The sequence below is a fragment of the Scyliorhinus torazame genome, chromosome 2 (assembly GCF_047496885.1).
Source record: "Scyliorhinus torazame isolate Kashiwa2021f chromosome 2, sScyTor2.1, whole genome shotgun sequence".
In the NCBI taxonomy this organism is placed as follows: Eukaryota; Metazoa; Chordata; class Chondrichthyes; order Carcharhiniformes; family Scyliorhinidae; genus Scyliorhinus; species Scyliorhinus torazame.
The window spans coordinates 178,411,000-178,425,367 of NC_092708.1; the positions used below are offsets into that span (position 1 = coordinate 178,411,000).

The following is a 14,368-nucleotide window of genomic DNA, read 5'->3' on the forward strand; positions in this document are numbered from 1 at the left end:
TTTAATTAATCTGACAATAGTTGGGCTGCTATATTTAAAGCATCAAAGGGGCTAGGTGTAAAAGCATGTATTTGAAGTGGAGATGGCCAAGTTAAGATGTGCTACAAGTAAACACAAATGGGAAGAAATTTGCATCAGGAGATAAGTGAGGAACTGGATTTTAGTTCTTAACTTTCAAAGGGAACTAAAAGTCTTTACAACTTTTAAATGGTCCTACGTTGGAAAATATTATTAAATGGGGGCAATAAAGAACATGAAATATCTTTATATTCTGAGGTCAGTTAAGTTCAGAGAGCTGCTGCGAACAATAAAGATGAAAGAGGGAAAACATATTGAAAGAGAGGTTGTGAACTATGCTAGGGAAGTGGCCACGTAAGATCCTGAAGAGAATGCTGTGCAGGGACAGAACTATGAAAGTAGAAGTGAAGCAGTTTTCGGCCACCCCATAGAAGTGTCTGTTTTGCTTAAACCCTTGGATTTCCACAGGGGAGTGAGAGAAGGAGAGAAGCTCTGTGGCATACCTTCCCTGTAGCAACAGAGGATATCTTCTAGTAAATTTGCTGACAGATTAAATATCTTTAGGGACTACTGCCTGAAGGGGGTGTTTGTTTGTAAATCTAACCAAAGGAAGATTTTTTGGGGAAATGTTATTAAGGTTAATTTTAACTGTGCAAATGTAGTCTTGTGTGTTTAAGTTTAGGTTTCATTTGTTAAGAAATGTTTCAATTTACTATTGAAAATCTCCAAAAGTGTTCTTGGACTTTTTGACTCCTGACTTCAGCATACTTTTCTTATTATTATAAAATACAAAATGAAAACCAATGTGAAAGCTGGCCAAGTTTCCTTGTGGGATTTGGTTGTCACGGCACTTACCAGCCACCACATCAGAATAATATTCACACTTTGGTGAGGCCAGTAAAAGAGATAGTTGGGTTTTCAACTGGTGATTCACACATTACAAGTGAGCAAGAGCGGGTGGCTATGGAGGAACAGCAGTAGAAGGTTCAAGTTGGAAGTTCACTAACCTCTACTCAAATATGTTCTATTTCAGGAGCTGTCAACAAAGGTTTAATATTGAGCAGCAGCAGGGAAAGTGCGGTATACTGAGAAGACTTCCAAGCAGACTGAACAAAACTGCACAAAGAGATAAGAAAGTCCTTTGTAAGATTGAGATGATTAGAATCAAAGGATGGTTGCAACTCAGGAGACCATTCGACCCATCATCTCCATACTTGCTCTTTGTAAGAGCAACTCATCTGGTGCTACTCCCTTGCTGCTTCCTTGTAGCCCAGCACATTCTTCCTTTTCCAATAATCCAATTCTCTCTCAATTGACCCTGCCTCCACAACACTTTCAGGCAGTGTGTTCCAGATATCAGATGCTCGCTGTGTAAAATTGCCTTTTTATGGAGGAGATAAACTGCCTAGAAGTACAATTTTATACTCATTACTTGTTCGAGAAAACTGGTGAGAGAAAGTTGTTGGTGAATAATTTTAATTGCTGAATTCACACTCGCTGCGTTTTCTACTCTTATTAACTTGGATGAACAGCCTTGTGTACACCTCGTCAGTTAATGGGATGGATTCTCCGCCTCATAGAAAGGTGGATCATGATCAGGCGGAAAATCGGATGTCCATTGTAAAACAAGATTCGCAGCCGGGGCCAGACTGAACACCATGCCCTGGGGCCCCGTTGGTGACAAAAACGCGATTTGCGCCCCACAAAGACATACAAAACCAGCATTTGCATGCATTAACATATGATTACCGGGTTCAACCCAGTATTCTCTGGACCTTTCGGATGCTCCACCACTGTCAGGTGAAAATCACACAGGCATGGTTTACTACAAGTATTTAAAAATGGAGACTGGACGCCAAGGGAGAGAGAGGTGAGCAAAATTTGTAAAATCATTAAAAATTGTCGCACTTGCTGATGGGTGGTTGCTAAGGCCGTGAGGAGTAGCGGTGATCAACCTGGTGACAGTGCAGTGGATTTGGAGTGTCCCCTCGGGATTGGGTGGCCGGACATGGATCGCCATTTCTGCAGTATTTCTTTCAAATCTACCTTTGTGTACAAGGTACAGGCTCCTGGCTGCTCACTATGCTGACTGTTTACTGAGCCTCTGGTCACTTGGGAGCCCACTCAGGCCACCTCTCTGGAAACCTTCAGATGCCAGCTGACCCATCAACAGGATGGGCGCGGCCAATCTGTATTAATGGCACACCAGGTGCTGCCCTTCTCAGTGCACTCATCAGAAGCGCAGCCCCACTGCAGGGGAAGTGCAGAGTTCACCCCAAACAATGGATATATGCACCCTCCCTGGCAAAGGCCTCACTAGTCACACTATCAAACAGCCCTTCCTCAGGACCACCAGCTGACTCCAAGCCCTGCCTTCCCATCGTGCCCCTGTTCCTAGCCATCCTGCCTCCCATCAGGTTGTCACGACCTGTGTGTCGCACCCAGGACCCACATCACAGTGTAGTTAGGCTCCAAGCAGACGCACACTTCCCTGCCTCACCCCCATCTGTAGGACCTGTCCACACATAAGCCTCTAAGCATGGAGGTGTTTGGTGGCACATTGTGACCCTCTCCACCGCACTACCCAATGCCATCCTGCTGGCAGGATAACACACAGTCCACCCAGTGAGGAGACCCACAGTAGAGCCCACCAAGGGAACAGAACAAGGGCCGCAGTGCCTATCACTGACATGGGTTACAGCAGCCACCAGTAGCCGTCGACAGGGCTGGGTGGTGATCTTAGACCCTCCCCCATGACACTCACCAATGGAGTCAGGGGTGCAGTGTGCAAGGAAACGTACCGAGGGCAACATCAAGGGGTGGGATGGGTTGGCCGGGGGAGGGGGACAAGCAGATGGTGGGGCTGAGGTTCAACTCATGGTCACCATGTAGCCTATTGGAATAGGATGCGCATGGGAATACTCATCTTGCTGACATGTATTCTCTTCTCCCCTATGCAGAGAATGACTTTCAGAGTACAGCCCAGAATGCTTGCTTTCTATCTGGCTGCAGCTGCCTTGTGGACACACTGAAGCTGCAGGCACAGGCATGCCCGGGAGGACTCTGCATGACAAGTGTTTGTCCCAGATGAGCAGAGCCCAGTTTGTAGAGCTGGCCACCCAACAGGCTGAAGAGCAGGTGCGAAGGACCCGCCACATCTGGCCATGCATATACAGTCAGCATCTGCCCTTCGAGGAGCTGCCAGATCCCTTGGCTAGCCAGGAAGACTATGCAACATTTGCACCAGATGATACAACACCTGGAACCTGGGGGGTATGGAGGAGGACATCCACATCTGGTGGCCGTAAACTTGACGGTCACCCTGAATGTTCTTGCCTCGGGGCCAGGTGCCGAGAGGGAACTATCTGTGATATCTCAGACATAAGTGCATCATGTCATTACAGATGCCCTATATGCCTAGTCAGCAGACACATCACCTTCAGCTGGGACCAAGCCCACCAGGTTGCCCGCACATCGAGATTCACCACCATCGCTGGCATGCCCCAGGTCCAGGGGGTGATTGATGAGACACATGTCCCCCTCAAGGCACAAGCTCATGGGGTGCCCTTTATCAAGAGGAAGGACTTCCACTCTCTGGAATTACCCATCTGAGACTGGGACACATCACCCAGTGACTGGGACATGCTCAGCAGCGCCTCGGCTATGATCACCTGGGACTGGGACATGCTGCGCAGCACCTCATCAAGGTCCACCTGGGACTGGGATACATCCCGAGCAACTGGGATATGCTGACGAGGTGCTCAGCAATGGCAGTAACTAACTAATCCATGCCTTGGACACCTCCACTCATGCTGCTGATGGTATGCACCAGGCTCTCTGGGACTCCTGCAACCGGCTGTGAACCTGCTGCAATGTCGCTGCCACCTCCTCTGAATCTCACGGCTGGACCTGATCGTCTGTATCAGCTCCGGACAAACCCGTTTCAGAAGCTCAGCATCTGACTGGGACCCAGCTGGGTCCTGGGATCCAACAGACCTCTGACTGCTGTCTCTTCTGGGCGTTCCTGCCTCCACCTGATGTACATCAGCAACTGTGTAGTGCTCACCTAATTGTGCCCCAGAAAATGACCACTACTGTGGCCCACCAAAGTGTGTGCCTCTGTGATGTGAAGGGTGGAAATGACAGCTGTGCCACGATAACGGTGGCATCCTTGGAGCTCTCCTCTGAGGTGTTCTCTTGGGAGGCGGGGGCATCCCGGAAGGGCCAGTGCTGTCAGCTGCTGGTCCTGTGGGAGAACGGACCTGTTGTCAGTGGGAGGGATGAGTCAGTCTGTATGGCATTAACAACTCACGTTTGACAGGTCATCTGGGTGGGTGGATCCTCACCTCTGCGCCATGTGGCAACCTCTATGGTGGTCACTGCTCTGACCTCAGCCACCCCCGCGACCTCCAGGGCCAGTTACTCAGTGGGTGAGGACTTTGATGTCCATCACCCTGCTGCCTGTCTGGGCGCTCTCCCATCAGTTGTGGGCCAGCTTCTCATGCGGGGACACGGAGGGGGACATTAGCCGCACGCATAGTTCATCGCAGGGTTGGAGGGGTGCTCGGGGGATTGGGAGAGGGGGCTTGGGGAAATAGCCAGATGTGGGGGGTGGGTAGGGAGTTTGGGGCAGCGTGGGCGGCACTGCTGGACGTGGGTGGGTCAGGGCACAGGACAGTGCTGGGCGGGAGAGGTGGGTGCCAGGCATATTCTCTTGGGGGAGGGGGTCCAGTGCAAACTCACCCGAGCGACCCGGTGGAGGTCATTGACCTTTTGTCGCACTGGGTGCCGGTCCTCCTGGTCATGCTCCCCGAGTTGACTGCTGCTGCCACTTCCTCCCAGGCTGCACTGGCTGCCCTGTGGCTAACCCTCCGAGACCTCAGTCGGGACAAGACATCCCGTCTGGCCTCGACCGCTTCAAGTAGTCTACCCAGGTCAGCATCCCCGAATCGTGGGGCTAGTCATCTCGGTGGCAATGCTGTGAGCCTAGTGGGGTTGGCTGTGCAGGTGAAATTTAAGTGCTGCTTTCTCTTGTTAGCAGGGGCTGACGAGCGTGGTCCAGACGAATCAGCGGTGGGACTATGATTTGCGGTGAGAAGCCCATGGGGCCTTGTTAAGAGAACCAATTAACGTTTTATCGCGGTGACAGTCTCGCCAGCCCGAGCGACGAGAAGCTCGCCACAGTTTCCGCTCACTACCACACTTAGAAACTTTTTTGTTTAAAGCGTGATCTTGTTTCTGAAAAGGAGAATTCGCCCAATGTATCTTCAAGTATTCCCATTCAATGATCACAGTTTGTCTCCCTCTTATATTGGTCTGAAGGTTTTGACTGGGAGTACACCATTTCATGTTGCACAATACTGTGTAAACAAAACCCAACCTGGATCATACTGCTCAAAGTACAGTTACAGGCAGGAGGGGTTTAATCCAAACACCTTCTCTTCTCACTTCCCATAGACAGAAAGGTGTTTTGATTTTGATATCCGCTTTACAATCAATGGCATATAACCTATCCTTCAGTTCTGGTGTGATCAAATATCTATTAATAACCACTCCGCAAACTTGAGATAGCCTAAACTCAAGAGGGTTAATTTAATTTTGCAAACACAAATGCAGAAGGAGGGTAGCAATGTGGCCTCAAAAAATAAAAGAGTGCATCCAGAAAGAAAGATTCACAGGGGAAATACTACAGAATAACGAACTATTGTTTCACAGGAGTCCAGAATCCAGTATCAAAATTCGAATGATGTATTCCTTCACAAAGGAATGCAGGTTGAAGATAATTCATTTTTACTGCAGATGTGATTAAATTGGCCAGGCTTGTACAGATATATTAGTCTTATAGACACTGGTACAGAAGTTGCAGTAGTAGATTGGGAGAGGCAGATATTCAACCCTGAGTCCTTGTAGAGTCTGCACATTCTCCCCGTGTCTGCGTGGGTCTCACCCCCACAAACCCAAAGATGCTCCGGGCAGGTGGATTGGCCACGCTAAATTGTCTCTTAATAGGTAAAAAATGAATTGGGTACTTCAAATTAGAAAAAAAGATATTCAAACCTGGACAGAACCTTTTTTCTGATCTCCTGCTTGCGAGATGGAAAATTATAGATGGACTGGCAGTACACCAAGGCAATGTTATAGGTTCTTCCAGCTAAAGGATCATGTCATATGAGGAACGGTTGAGGACTCTGGGTCTGTACTCGTTGGAGTTTGGAAGGATGGGGGGTATCTTATTGAAACTTACAGGATACTGCGAGGCCTGGATAGAGTGGACGTGGAGCGAATGTTTAAACTTGTAGGAAAAACTAGAACCAGAGGACTCAATCTCAGACTAAAGGGACGATCCTTTAAAACAGAGATGAGGAATTTCTTCAGCCAGAGGGTGGTGAATCTGTGGAACTCTTTGCCGCAGAAGGCTGTGGAGGCCAAATCACTGAGTGTCTTTAAGACAGAGATAGATAGGTTCTTGATCAATAAGGGGATCAGGGGTTATGGGGAGAAGGCAGGAGAATGGGGACGAGAAAAATATCAGCCATGATTAAATGGCGGAGAGAACTCGATGGGCCTAGTGACCTAATTCTGCTCCTATGTCTTATGGTCTTATGGACTCTCACCTGTACGTTTTGGATTTGACAAAGGATACAAAGGATACTCCTTTATTTGGATTCTTGAAATTGTTGATGTTTCAACCATTAAGAATGTAAATGACATTGCAGAGTCCTTTGTCCAGCAGACCAGTCATTATCATTGGCCAGGCTGAGTTTATGAAATAAAGTTTGTATAATTGCTTTAAATTTGGACTCTGCAGTGAGATTGACATTTATTTTAAAATAATGACGCACAAATTCCTCTGATACAGTGTGAGGGCTTAGCTCCATGACATTGCAAACCTACATTTGGGGCTAAAATCTCCGTTTCTGCGGCTAAGTGCCGGAGAATCCGTGGTGCTCCACGGCGAGAAAATTGGCGTGAATCCCACACCGATTCCGGTACCAGTGAGGGGCTAGCACCGGCGCCGTGTGGAACACCCATGGATCGCGTGGAGAACAGCCGGGTCTCGGGCCACGCATGCACAGGGCTGACAAGCTGCGCATGCCCACACCCCCACCGGTCATGCTGGGAGACATGGTGCCAACCGTGCTGGACCGCATACCTTACCACCCCCTGGCCGCTCCCCTCAGCCCTAGCAGAAGCCTACCGGCCAGCGGAATGTATCCCGGCCAAGTGTGGCGATGTTGAACACTGTCCGCAGCCGGCACGCCAGGTTCCCGACCGCTGGGACCACATGCGGCCCATGCCGTCGGGAACTCAACCATTCAGGTGAGGAGCATCGCGAGTGGGCCAGCTGTGACGCCCCAATGCCGTTGCGACTGCGCAGTGTGCGTCCCAATGATGCCGATTTGGAGGGGCGGAGCATCTCCGACCGCGTCGGAAGCCATTCTCCGCCGCATCGCCGATACCAATTTTGGCGTCGGGCTGTGGAGAATCCTGCCCATGATATTTGAACAACTGTCGACCGGAAACCCTGATCTCTGCACCACATTTGCATCCAAATCATTGGGCAAATCCTTTGCTCTCACTGGCGGCGAGCTTGGTGACAGGAAGAGGATGCAATTAAGCAATATGGTGGTTTACCAAAACCCACTAGTTGCCTGCCTCTGCCGGAATTTAAGTACCGGGCAGGAAGGACTATGGTTTATCTTCCCACCCCACCGCTTATTGGAACCCTCAAATGACACATCTGTGACCATGTGTCTCTTCCCACCGCTGCTGATATTAAACCAGTGGCGGGCAGGGATTCTGGCATGCACTATGCACGACAGATAATATTGTGCAGCTGGCTTGTAACCTTCTGTGCGACGGTCCCCTAATTAAACGCACTTGGTGTCTGCACAAGAGACTCAACATCAGTTGGGTGGTAAGAGAAGGAAGAGAGTCTGAGAATTATCCGTTGCCCTTGATGACGACCCCCCCCCCCCAAACCCAGCGAAAAGCACCCTCCCCCACATTAGGTACACGTGGCCGTGTGTTACCCCACGATCTTGGGACTTCGGTCAGTGTTCTTCCAGAAGTAGGCATAGCCTGGCCAGTGGCACTGCTGAGCACAAGAGCACCGACAGCCCTGGGTAGGAGAGACTTCCATCCCCAGCATCTTGAATCCAGGGAAAGGTCTGCTGTTGGCCTCACCTCTGCCCAATTGGTATGTGGTTCAGTGGGCCTTCTCAAAAAGGAACAGCATGGGCCTGTTGCTGGCTCTCCAGCCAGCAGGCAAAACACCTTGCACCTCAACAAGATTATGTCCAACGTTTAATGCCATAGCCCTCGTTTCTACCACCACTACAAACACTTTCCAGCAAAATAAACAATCCATCTGCAGTGTGTACCAACTACAAGATGCACATTAGCGGGGGCAGCATGATGGCACAGTGGGACCACGGTGCCGAGGTCCCAGGTTCGGTCCCGGAACGATTTTCAAATTTGCTAATGACGCCACCGTAGTAGGTCGCATTTCAAACAATGTCAAGACAGAGTACAGGAATGAGATAGAGAATCTGGTGAACTGGTGCGACGACAATAATCTCTCCCTCAATGTCAACAAAATGAAGGAGATTGTCATCGACTTCAGGAAGTGTAGTGGAGAACATGCCCCTGTCTACATCAATGGGAACGAAGTAGAAAGGGTCGAGAGCTTCAAGTTTTTAGGTGTACAGATCACCAACAACCTGTCCTGGTCCCCCCATGCTGACATTATAGTTAAGAAAGCCTACCAATGACTCTACTTTCTCAGAAGACGCAGGAAATTTGGCATGTCAGCTACGACTCTCACCAACTTCTACAGATAGATAGAATTTTTTTTTACAGCGCAGAAGGAGGCCATTCGGCCCATCGAGTCTGCACCGGCTCTTGGAAAGAGCGCCCTACCCAAGGTCAACACCTCCACCCTATCCCCATAACCCAGTAAACCCCACCCAACACCAAGGGCAATTTTGAACACTAAGGGCAATTTACCATGGCCAATCCACCTAACCTGCACATCTTTGGACTGTGGGAGGAAACTGGAGCACCCGGAGGAAACCCACGCACACACGGGGAGGATGTGCAGACTCCGCACAGACAGAGACCCAAGTCGGAATCAAATTATCCATTGCCTCTATCTATAATTCCCGCTACCTCAGAAAGGCAGCCAGCATAATTAAGGACCCCACGCACCCTGTACATATTCTCTTCCGCCTTCTTCCGTCAGGAAAAAGATACCAAAGTTTGGGGTCACGTACCAACCGACTCAAGAACAGCTTCTTCCCTACTGCCATCAGACTTTTGAATGGACCTACCTCATATTAAGTTGATCTTTTATCCACACCTTGCTATAACTTTAATATAAAATTCTGCTGTCTCTCCTTCCTTCCTTATGTACGGTATGCATTGTTTGTACAGCATGCAAGAAACAATACTTTTCACTGTATACTAATACATGTGACAATAATAAATCAAATCAAATCAAAATTGCCCCTTAATTGGAAAAAAAAATGAATTGGGTACTCTAAATTGTTTTTTAAATGATGCACTGTAGCAACTCACCAAGGCTCCTTAGGCAGCATCTTCCAAACCCACGACCACTGCCATCAAGAAGGATAAGGACAGAATATACCTGAGAACCCCACCACCTGGAGTTTCCCTTCCAAGTCACTCACCACCCTGACTTGGAATTATCCTGTTGTTCCTTCACTGTCACTGGGTCAAAATCCTGGAACTCCCTCCCAAACAGCACTGTGTGTGTACCTACACCACAGGGACTGCAAGAAGGCAGCTCAGCACCACCTTCTCAAGGTCAACTGGGGATGTACAATAAATACTGGCCTCGCCAGTGACGCCCACATCCTGTAAATTAATTTTTAAACAACGTCCAATTTTGCTGGAACTATGGCATCATCGATTTTAATTGTACAGCATTCCTTTTAATCTACCTTCAGGCTTTTGCAAAAATGTTATTTTGGTATCTCTACTTGAAGTGATACCAAATAAGCCAGTACCAAGTTCATAAACGACACTGCGTGTTTGCTCAGCTGGAGAGCTGGTGCAGATACAATGGGACAAATGGCCTCATTCTGGGGTGTAACAATTGCGATCATATATATTATTGAATAAAGTATGTTAACATCTACTTGCAAACCATCAATAACACCATAAGTTGCTAACACTAACAGGTTGTGCAACCTAGACACCATTGTGTTGTCTGAAAAATTAAATTCTGCTGCAAACAGTACCTGATCAGAAATTATTCTATTTTCTAAACAGCTGTTGAGATGAAAAAACTTGCAAGATACCATCAGAATTTATATCAGAAATCCAAAAATCGCTATGGCAATCCTCAGCGCACACCTGATTAATCGGGGAAAGCAGGAACCATTTAACTCCAAAAAAAGATGTAGTTTCCACCATGTGAAATTAATAAAATATAATGCATTCTGCCTCATTTTTGATCTAGAAAATCCAAACAGAGTATCTCATTAAATGAGGTGTTATTTTTGGGACCCTAGCCAAGCTGTTGTTAAGATCTCCCGGTGTTCGTCAGCATTCAGTTGATATATTTAAGAACTGGAAACATATACAAATCTACCCCCTTGGCTACATCATTTTTATTCCAAAAGCGTTTATTTTTAAAAGCTGCTTTGGTTTCGGGTTGACATCCATAACTCAATTGAACTAAAATGTAATTCAGCTCTTAGCATGAGAACATACAATTAAATTATATCACTTGGAAATTTTTAGCTGCTTTCATTAAGCATCTTTTAAAGTCAATTAATGTCAGTCAACCTTAGAGCCATTCAGAAGGAGAGAAATACGAGAGGTGCAACATTTTCTCATCAGTTGTCAGCGTCTTCGACATTATCTCCTCTTTCTCATGACAGAAAATATATAAATGTCTCTTCCTGGTGAGAGAATGAGGGGCAAGAAAGCTCAGATCCTTCAACAGAAGAAGGAAACTCATTACTGTAATAATATACATCAGTACATTATGGTGCAATCACACACACACACTGATGGACATGCAGTAGGACCAACCAGCATACACAACACCGCAGCCAATCACCAGTGAGAGCATAAGCACTATAAAGACAGGGGACAGGAGAGTTCATTCTAGCAGCAGCGAGCTCAGAGCACAGAGCTCACAGCCTGCAACACAGACATTCACCATGTGCTGAGTGCCTCACCATAGCTAGTGATAGGAAAGGGTCCACAGTTAAGCTGGTATTGCTTATACCCACGTTTACAGTATGTTAGCATAGTTGAACAGTTAATAAAATAGCGTGACATCACTTCCAGCATTGTTGGCTCGTTTGTAAACCAGAACACCCAACATGACAATTACCATTAATTTAGAAACGGAAAACACCCATTTCTTAAGTTAACCAAGAAAAGATAAGATCATTAAATCGCTATAGAAAGAAATAACTTGCATTTATCATATTCCCAAGTATCTCAAAATGTTTCATTATTATAAAAGGAAAATACTGCAGCTGTTAGAAATAAAAAGAGAATGCGCTGGAAAAACTCTGCAGGACTGGCAGCATATGTGGAGAGAGAAACAGAGTTAAATTGACGCATTGAGTCTTCGGAATCGAAGAAAGACAGGGTTCATGCTGTTGAAAAGGCGGGGGAGGGGGAGGTGGGACAAAAGGGAAGGTCAGAGATAGATCAGAGAGCAGGGGAGATTAAATGACAAAGATGTCATGGAGCAAAGGGCAAAGGTCATGGCTGTTTTAAAGAAACAAAGCATTGGTCCAGAGTTAGTATTATTGACAAAATAAAGAATGGCTGTGTGACAGTAAAACATGAAAATAAGAAACAGACTGGCACTTGGCAAAATGATATGGGAGACAGAGCTGATGACTGGAATTACTGAACTCAATGTTGAGTCTAGAAGGCTGTAAAGTGCCCAATCAGAAGATGAGGTGCTGTTCCTCATGCTAGTGTTGGGATTCACTGGAACATTGCAACATGCCAAGAGCAGAAATAAGAGCACTTCTGCTCTCACTCCTTCCACTCCCCGCAGAACCACTTTTTCCTCAATTCCCACCCCATCCGCCTCCACATTTAAAGGATCATTCTGTCATTTCTGCCATCTCCAGCGTGGTGCCAGCACCAAAGACATCTTCTCTTCCCTGCACTTCCAGCGTTCTGAAATGAGTCTTACCTCCACAACACCTTAATCCACTCCTCGATCACCCCATTACCTCATCCCCTTCTCAAGATACCTTTCCAAGCAATCGTATCCATGTAACACCTGCCCTTTAACCTCCTATCTCCTCATTGGCCAAGGCCCAAAACACTTTCCAGCTGGAGCAGTACTTGTACTTCTTTCAAATTAGTCATAGAACATAGAAAAATACAGCACAGAACAGGCCCTTCGGCTCACGATGTTGTTCCGAACCTTTGTCCTAGATTAATCATAGATTATCATTGAATTTACAGTGCAGAAGGAGGCCATTCGGCTCAGAGTCTGCACTGGCTCTTGGAAAGAGCACCCTACCCAAAGTCAACACCTCCACCCAACACTAAGGGCAATTTTGGACACTAAGGGCAATTTATCATGGCCAATTCACCTAACCTGCACATCTTTGGACTGTGGGAGGAAACCGGAGCACCCGGAGGAAACCCACACAGACACGGGGAGGATGTGCAGACTCCGCACAGACAGTGACCGAAGCCGGAATCGAACCTGGGACCCTGGAGCTGTGAAACAATTGTGCTATCCACAATGCTACCGTGCTGCCCTTAAGAACAAATAAATCTACACAATATTAACTTTACCGTAATCCATGTACCTATCCAATAGCTGCTTGAAGGTTCCTAATGTTTCCGACTCAACTACTTCCACAGGCAGTGCATTCCATGCCCCCACTACTCTCTGGGTAAAGAACCTACCTCTGACACCCCCCTATATCTTCCACCATTCACCTTAAATTTATGTCCCCTTGTAATGGTTTGTTCCACCCGGGGAAAATGTCTCTGTCTACTCTATCTATTCCCCTGATCATCTGATAAACCCCTATCAAGTCGCCCCTCATCCTTCTCCGTTCTAATGAGAAAAGGCCTAGCACCCTCAACCTTTCCTCGTAAGACTTACTCTCCATTCCAGGCAACGTCCTGGTAAATCACCTTTGCGCCTTTTCCAAAGCTTCCACATCCTTCCTAAAATGAGGCGACCAGAACTGTACATTGTTCTTATGCTGAACCCTCCCCGCTCCCACCGTAATTGGGGACAGTTTTCCCAACATCAGGAACCTGATGTAGGCATTTCTGGCCCATTCTCCTGGCAACCGCACACCCCTCACAATCACGCCCACTCCAGCGGGCTTAATTAAATTTGACTGTGGTTTACATTCACTTGAATGAGCAGACACAGGCTTGATTTAACATATCTTCCAAAAGACACTAGAATGTCAGCCACATGTCTTGCAGAGGAGCTTGAAACCACAGCAATGTGATTTCAAGGCAAGTGCTGCTGGAGCCAAGCTGGTACATTGAAGAAACAGTGGGGCTGCAATTTGTTTGAATTCAACGAAACACCAAAGCCTTCATTACGCATCATAATAGAAGGGACTCCCATTGTCTCCTGGATGAGAGTCTTGAAATCTTTGTTTTGGACTTACAGGACAACAAAATCACAACCACAGACACAAAAGTAATGCAATAAAAAGAGCATTAATAGATTCAAAACCCCTTGTGCTCTGCTATTTAATAACAACAACAGGAAGAGGGCTATGGAATCAGGAGATTATTTGTGTAAGACTTTATTCTTCAAACAAACTGATGGATAGTATGGGTGACAAATAAAACCACTTTGGGATGCAGTACAGGTGCTAAATGTAAGTTGTTGTTGAATATGCACAATAAAGGTTCCACAGTAAGCAGCAGACACGGAGTTCAGGGTTCGCAGTCTCCGAATACTGGGTAGGCCATTTAGAACTGAGATGAGGACAAATTTCTTCACTCAGAGTGTTTGTTGAACCTGTGGAATTCTCTAACACAGAAGGCCATGGAAGACAAGTCACTGAGTGCATTTAAGGAGGAAATAGATAGATTTCTAGTCTGCAAAGGTGGCAAGGGGTATGGGGAGAAAATAGGAATATGGTATTGAGATAGAGGATCAGCCATGATCATATTGAATGGTGATGCAGGCTCAAAGGGCTGAATGGTCCACTCCTGCTCCTAGTTTCTATGTATGCTTCTGGCTATCTATTTTCTAGCTTTCATGATTATTTTAGAAGGTTATAAACTAACCAGCCATTCCAGGGATATTATTCGCTCAGAATACCTGCAGCCCGCTTGGTTGGCACCCCATCCA

General features: G+C 47.0%; 1 protein-coding gene and 1 long non-coding RNA gene across 5 annotated transcripts in view; one reads left to right on the plus strand and one right to left on the minus strand.

The window, feature by feature from the left end:
• Positions 1-10,927, plus strand: part of LOC140393992 (uncharacterized) — a 140,560-nt gene extending 129,633 nt beyond the window's left edge. The window contains exons 2-5 of one of the 2 annotated variants that reach the window (XR_011935800.1): positions 1,052-1,888; positions 2,979-3,839; positions 5,057-5,109; positions 10,315-10,927. This is a non-coding gene — a long non-coding RNA (uncharacterized lncRNA). The remainder of the gene's footprint in view (positions 1-1,051; positions 1,889-2,978; positions 3,840-5,056; positions 5,110-10,314) is intronic. The other variant, XR_011935799.1, reaches the window with a different exon arrangement.
• vps8 (VPS8 subunit of CORVET complex) overlaps positions 1-14,368 on the minus strand; it is a 1,010,867-nt gene that overhangs the window by 591,193 nt on the left and 405,306 nt on the right. The window lies entirely within an intron of this gene.